Source organism: Elaeis guineensis, chromosome 3, assembly GCF_000442705.2.
Source record: "Elaeis guineensis isolate ETL-2024a chromosome 3, EG11, whole genome shotgun sequence".
Taxonomy (NCBI): domain Eukaryota; kingdom Viridiplantae; phylum Streptophyta; class Magnoliopsida; order Arecales; family Arecaceae; genus Elaeis; species Elaeis guineensis.
The window spans coordinates 24,954,259-24,962,503 of record NC_025995.2 but is presented as its reverse complement, the minus strand read 5'-3'; positions in this window follow the sequence as shown (position 1 = coordinate 24,962,503).

The following is an 8,245-nucleotide window of genomic DNA, read 5'->3' as shown; positions in this document are numbered from 1 at the left end:
ATCACTCATTTAAATAATTTTTCTTTACAAATTCTACTTGTAATAAAAGAGGTAGAATTAATAAAAACTCCTCTACGTTATAGCACTAGAGATTGGGGCATATCTCCAAAGAAAGGGTCCAAAGGTTAGTAAAGGATGGGATCCTATAATCAGTAATTCAATAATTTTGAGATCTATGTTAATCACATAAAGGCAAAGCAGACATATACATCTAAAAAAGTTGTTAGAAGTAGTGAAAGAGCTTTAGAAATCATTCACGTTGATATATACGGACCATTTTTCCTTCTCTGACAGGTAAAAATATTTCATCATATTCATCGATAACTATTTACGATGTATGTATCTATACGTTTTGTAATTTTGATAGTTGTAGCTTAGCTCTTTTGTAATTTAGACTCCCCTATTAGATTGCTCAAGTTCTACTCTAGCATCGAGAGTGGCAAATAACCCGATAAAGAAAAAAAGATGTTTAATTTGGTGATTCTTCTTTAGATGTGTATTGCTAAATGGGTTAAGTATGCTTTTTGGTGAGTGTCTTCTGTATGTTGGTAAATTGGTTGTAGTGACGCTAATAAAGGTGCATTGCTATTTTGTAGAAACAAGCCAATGCACGGGTGCTTACAAAATTTGAGGTCCTTGGATTCTTACAGTCCAGGAGGGCAAAAGATAATCCTATGGGATGTCTTGGTTGTTTTGCACCCGTAGAGTGCAAGGTGCCTGCTTTTTCTACTATTTATCTTGTGCCCATATATGATAGTGCAGTGATCATCTCCTTCCTTAGTAGATTAGTGATGCATTGAAATCTTGTGGATGCCATTATGGTATTTTTTTGAAGGTTTTTAACCACCTGATCCATAGTGCTGCTTGCAACCAAATGAGAGATGCAGTTAATCACTTTTTGAAAAGATGTGAGAAATTTAGGCTTGCAAAGTAGGGAAGTTCATATTATCAACTTGAGGCCATCCAACAAAGCTAAAATGGTGTGAACACCAGTTCGCAAGCCATCATCTGGCTTGACTAAGTCAAGCCTAACTATATCAATAAGAGTTCTCATACTTTAATAAGTTATTATTTTTAGTATGTTAGCAGCTACTATTTTAGACTGCCATATATGCTATTTAGATGCCACCTATGCACTGCATCACCACCCAAGTTGGAGCTTTAATGGACCTCTGATGCCGCCCAAAGGATAGTCCCAATTCTCTAGCCTGCATCATGAAGAACACCAAAAGAAGGAGAAACTGTGTTGGCGCCATCCAAATTAAGAAACTGCATCCAAGTCCAAATTTTAGGTCAATCAACAAAGACAACACAGATTAGCAATCTGAAGCCGACATGTGGATTTGAAGAATTTTTTATTTATTTTTAAAATTATTTTATATTATTTTAGTTTATCATATTTCTTTTAGATAAGTTCCTAGATTTGAAGTCAAGAGTTTGTTATCTTATTTAGGTTTGAAATTTGTTATCTTATCTAGATTTAAAATTTATTATCTTATCTAGATTTGAAATTAAACTATTGGATAGGATTTATTCAGTCTATAAAAGCCCATAAAGCTTTAGACTTAAAATAGGATGGAATGAAAAAGAAATTAGAACTATTATTTTTTTCTCCAATCTAAAGATCCTCTTCCCCCTCTTGGTTTCTTTCTCTCTTCTTTTGAGTTTTTCTCTCTCTGTCTGAACTCATCCTTGTGCTAAGATCAAAGAAACCACCACCTCTTCACACGTCGTCTACTACCCGAGATGCTGATCTAGAGTAATGCTTGAAGGTACCTTAATTTTGGATTTATAAAGTTCTACCATGGATTAGGATTACAACCACCTACAGCAATCTAACTTCTTTAAGGTCGAATTGAGCGATCATCTGAGCTAAATCTTCATAAATCTATTGAGGAGATCATTATTGTTGATAAGTAAAATTTATCTTCTTGAATTTTTTTAAATCTGAATCTGAATTGCGAAGCTTAATCTAAAAGAGGATTTCTCAATCACCTACGATCTTAGATTCTTAAAATTAAAGGGATAGCTATACATGTTAGAAAGATCCACCTACTTTAATCAATACTTTTCTTCCTTAAAAGTTTAGATCTTGTTAGATTTGCTGCTATTTATTATTTGATTACTGAAAAGGAAGAAGAAGTTAGTTGCATCTTCATCTGTATACCAGTCTCACATCAGATTTGGTATCAGAGCCCTAGGTTTTGATTAGGTTTTGCGTTCTATACTATTTTCTATTTTGTGTAGTAGTCCTTAAGAAAATTTTTTTTTATTCATATGAAAATCAAAAAAATATAATTTCTACTGTTTTAGAGACCTTATTCAATAAGAAATCTGTCCCTGAAATTTCTCTTCAAAATTCTATCATTTTGTTTTCTAAAATTATCTAAAGCCCCTATTGTTCATGCACAGGACTCTGTTCTATGTAGGCAGCAAAAGAAAATTCATAATTTATTAAATAAGAATTCAAACATTATAAAACTTATTTTGCTAGAAAGTAGATTCATAGGACTTCAAACTTTGATTGTTTCATCTGAGCTAAGATCAAGAATATTTATGAATTTGTCCCGTAATTCTGAACTTGTTCTACTAAAATTCTAGTTGTGCTACATTGCATCGTTTATAACTTAATTAAGGGCATACCCATTATTATAAGATAAGGTGGGAATTTCATCACCTTTCCTTAGCCCACAAACCACCAACTTGCATCTTAGAACCTAAAACTTTAATTTAAAATTAATTAGATGTTAGTCCTGGGATTTAACTGAGTCAGTTCGTATGATTCGTTGAGACTTAGTGTGAGTCAAGTCTGCAATCCACTCTTGAAACCGATATCTAAGGCAAGCGATTAAAAGGCAAACATCGAAGCTAGCTCGTGGTTCTCTAATTAGGTCTTTATGAGAGCAAGGGGTGCCTCCCACGACTACACCCCTTATCTGGCTAGTTGACGGAATTGAATAGTAGATTCAATTTGTACTTTATTTGATTCATTACGCATCAAACTTTAGGTCTAGATAATCCTTAGATGTATTGCAATGCATGCATACCCAAGCTAGAATTGAGTATCCATCCATGTCGAATCAATCGAGTCTAAGCAATAATCCTATGATGGAGGCCATCCTAGAGAGGCTAGACAACTTGATCCATCTGGTGCAGAATTATGGCCAAAGAATAGGAGACTTAGAGGATGCTCGAAGGAATCGGACTACATAATTAAACCCAGAGATCCCGTCAGTGCTTTTAGCCTAGACTGAGCAAACCCCACCTCAAGGTTTAAGGTTAGGTCTACAAGTAGGTCAGTATCTAGAAGGACGACCCCAGCGTGAACCTATTGACCTAGATGATCGAATAGTAAGGAGTGCAAAGGTTGATGCACCTAGCTTTGATGGGCATTTAGGCCCAAAAAAATATTTAGACTGGGAAGCAGGCATAGACCACTTCTTCAAGTGGTAGGATATGACTGAAGGTAGAAAGATTCGATATGCTAAGATAAAACTATTAGGTCAGGCCAAGCTGTACTGACATAATATCCAGGTTTTGATTGAACACCATAGGCATAAATCTATGAGACTTGGATAGAGATGAAGAAGAAACTACGAGAAAAGTACCTACCTGTGTCTTATAGGCAGTGACTAATGGACCAGTGGCAATGACTATCCTGAGGTAACTAACCCATATCAGCATACATAGCCAAATTCGATGAATTTCATATGTGGTATAGTGTCAATGAGGATAGATTTGTGACCCTTTCTAGATTTAGAGCCAGGCTACGTAAGAAACTACAGCATGAACTTTATTTGTGTGAAGTTATGACCCTAGATCATGCATACCAGATAGCCCAAGATGCTGAGAGGTATCATTATTCGATAGTTCAGAGGATCGAGCCTGCTCGATCAATACCCTCAGGACCTAAACCAGGACCAAGTCAACCCCTACCCAGAGACCCCAGAACCCAACCCCTAGTCTACCAGTAAGGAAAGAAAAAAAGTGTAAGAGTATTCTAGGAGAGGGATCGAGAGTCATGAGGTGCTTTAGATGTCAAGGATTTGATCATGTAGCGGCTCCATGCCCTACCCACATCTTTTTTATCTATGAGCCCGAATCTGAGACTAATTAGTCTGAGGCAGTAGAATTTGAAGAGGAGGAAGTATATGAACTAGACTCAGATCTGATTGAGGAATTTGAGAAAGCCAAACAAACCTTAGGACTAGTGAGACTAGAGCTTGAAAAGAGATTGGAAGTTGTCAAATGTGTCTTAGCTCAATCCAAGGAGAGTGAGGATTGAAGAAGGACGGCTATCTTTCATACCTATATTAGGTATCAAGGTAAGTCCTGCAAAGTTATCCTAGACAATGGAAGTTGCATCAATGTAATTTTTTCTAATGTTGTCTCCCGGCTAGGATTAACCCCTGTGGACCACCTGACTCCATATAAGGTCTTGTGGGTGGATGCATCATCCACCCCTATTACACAAAAGTATTTAGTCTCCATTCAGTTTAGTTCATATGAAGATAAGGTATGGTGCAATGTGCAACTAATGGAGGTTAGCAACATCATTTTAGGAAGGCCAAGGCTATTTGATCATGATGTGACATTGTTTGGTAGGTCAAACTCATATAACTTTAAAGACAAGGGTAAAAAGATCATCATTAAAGCTGTCCAACCAAAGACTACACCTAAGAAGGCACCCAAAGGATCCAAAGAGAGTATAAAAAGAAGAACTTATATTTGATTAGTGCCCGAGACCTGAAAAAGGAGATCGAGCATGGAACACCTATTTGGGCCTTAACCTACAAACAACCCCCTAAGAATCTCCAAAACCAATATCCACTAGAGAAGAGTTTAAGAATATCTTTCCTGAAGAGTTACCCAAGCAAATGCCACCCATGCGAGACATCCAACATGCGATTGACCTAGTCCTTGGATCCACCTTATGGAACTTGCCCCACTATAGGTTGAGCCAATTGAGCACACCAAATTGCAAAGGTTAGTTAAGGAGCTACTAGATAGAAGATTCATTAGAGAGAGTCTGAGCCCATTGTGCTGTGCCTAAATTATTGACACCCAAGAAAAACGGATCATGGAGGATGTTTATAGATAGTAGGGCGATTAATAAAATCACTATTAAATATAGATTTTTCAAACCCCGATTGGATGACATGTTAGATATGATGGCAGGTTCCACCATTTTTTCTAAGATTGATCTTAAGAGTGGATACCATCAAGTTAGAATTAGATCGAAAGATGAATAGATGACTGCCTTCAAAACGAAGGATGGTTTATATGAATGGTTAGTCATGCCATTTGACTTGTCCAACGCACCTAGTACTTTCAGGTATTGCAATGCTTTATTAGATTATTCATCGTCGTGTACTTTGATGATATCCTCATCTTTAGTCGAACAAGAGAGAATCATCTTAGCCATTTACAACAAGTCTGTTTGACTCTTAGAACCGAAAGTTTATATGCAAATCTTAAGAAATATACTTTCATAACCAATAGGATTGTATTCTTAGGATTCATTGTAATATCTAAGAAAATAACTGTAGATTCCAAAAAGGTTCGAGCTATAGTAGAGTGGTCAGTACCTAAGAATGTTCATGATGTTTGAAGTTTTCATGATTTAACCACCTTTTACTATCGATTTGTTAAAGGATTCAGTTCAATTATGGCTCCTATCATAGACTGTATCCATAAGGGAGTATTTGAATGGAAAAAATCGACTGATAAAGCTTTTCAAAAAATTAAGAACAAGATGACTCAAACTCCTATCCTACGACTATCTAATTTTAACAAAATTTTTAAGATTGAGTGTGATACATCAGGTGTAGGAATAGGAGGAGTGTTGATTCAAGAACATCACCCTATCGCATACTTCAATAAGAAATTAAATGAGGCTGAACAAAAGTACTCTATATATGATAAAGAATTTTATGCGATAGTATAGACTTTGAGATTTTAGAGGCATTACCTGTTGCCTTTTGAATTTATCTTATATATGGATCATGAAGCCCTTAGGTTTCTAAATTTATAAAAAAAATTGAACCATAGACATGCCAAGTGGGTTGAATTCCTTCAATCTTATACATTTGTACTGAAACATAGAACTGGATCTACAAATCAAATTATGGATACTCTAAGTCGTAGAGTCACCCTTTTGTCTGCCATTAGCGTTAAAGTTGTAGGATTTGAGATGTTAAAAAAAAATTATTCTGACTATCCTGACTTTAAAGAGATTTATGCTACCGTACAACAAGGATCATCTAGAAATCTTAGTGAGTATGTTTTTCAAAATGAATTCTTATTTAGAAATAATAGACTGTGTATCCTACGGACATCCGTAAAAGAATTTTTAGTGTGGAATTACATGCGGAAGGACTGATTGGATATTTTGGATGGAATAAGATGATTGAAGCTATAGAAAATCAATTCTACTGGCCCAATTTGAAGAGAGATGTCACGACAATCATAGTCCAATATCGTACGTGTACTATAGCGAAACATCCTAAACAAAACACTAACCTGTACATGCCATTGCCTATCCCCGACCGTCTGTGGCAAGATGTTAGCATCGATTTTGTTCTAGGCTCGCCTTGAACCATCCGTAAGAATGACTCTATTTGTGTTGTAGTAGATAGGTTTCCAAAAATAGCCCACTTTTTATCATGTCCTAAAGCTTCAGATGCATCTAGAGTAGCTCGCTCATACTTTGATGAGGTTGTGAGATTTCTATCTAAATCCATTATTTTAGACCGTGATGTCAAATTCTCAAGTTATTTCTGAAAAGCTTTATGGCATTTGCCAGGAACAAAACTCAATTTCTCATCTGTATATCACCCATAGACTGATGGCCAGGCTACAATCGTTAGTAGGAGTTTAGACAACCTTCTTAGGAGTCCAGTAAGAGAACATATCAATAATTGGGATTTAATCTTTTCACAAGCCAAGTTTGCTTATAATGATTCTATCAATAGGTCCATTTGTAAGATGCTATTTGAAGTTGTATATGGTCATCATCCCCAAAAATTAGTGGACTTAATCCCATTACCATGGCATGCAAGGTCATTAGTGTTAGAATTTGATGCCTCGAGATTCAGCCTACATTGAGCCCACAGCGAGGTTCGTGGCAAAAAATGAAGTCCAATGAGACTAAGATCACCTGAAACGAAGCTCGGATGGAGGAGATACGAGCTTTTAAAGTCGGCATGAGATTCGAGGCAGTGGAGGATCGCCGGCGACTGACGGCGGGCACACGGGATGCGTGATCCAGGCCCACATGGGATGCGCAACCCACGCAGGCGCGCGGCCCAGGCGCGCGCAGGCCCGCGCGCGGGAGCGGGACGGCCCAGGCGGCCTGCTGGCCCTGTTCCCCGGTCCACCTTGGACCGAGCGGTCCACGGCTGGGCCTGTGGACCGCATGGGCGTTTCCCATGCATTTCTCATGGTCCACAGTACTATTTCGTTGACCAGAGTGTGATCTGAGGGCGTGGGTGGCTCCCGATCTTGATCCGACGGTTCAAGGGTTATCTAGTTTTGTTTAGGACTCCTAATCTTTCTCTAATCAAGTTTTTAATCCTTTAAAAGGGCCTGATCGGTAAAAGAGAGGGTGGCGGTTCAATTTTTTGCACCGTATGAAGCCCGTATGGAACCCAAGAGAAGAGAGAGGCGGAAGCGCTGAGAGAGAAATAGCAGGAGGCTCCTGGACAGCGGTCGTCAGGCACTTCAGGGGTTCAGGGGGTCTTCCAGGAGAGAGAGAACTTTTGTGAGGGAAACTTCTAGTGAGAGAGAATTGGGTGTACAAGGGTTGAGGGTGAGGTCTCCTCTTGTAAAATTTCTTTTTCATAGTGAAGTTTGCATGCCCCATGGAGGCGAGCCCTTTTGTGGCTGATCCACGTATTTTGATTGTTTTTCTTTTATTTTATTTCTTCTTTCTTCCTACTGCATCACGTGGTACTGAAAAGATCTTGGGAGGTGGTGTCCTGGCCAGACATCCACCCAACAAGTGGTATCAGAGCAAGGCGATATAAGGATGCAAATTGCAGTGGTGGTGAGCAAGACTGAAGATGGAGAAGACAGGAACAATCAAGATGGAGATCAACAAGTTCGATGGTAAGAGCAATTTCTCCTTGTGGCAGGCAAGGGTGAAGGACGTGCTCATCCAACAGGGGTTGATCGATGCTCTCTTGTGCGATGAGAAGCTGACCACCATGGAGGTGCGGGATTGGAAATGGCTACAGATGCAGGT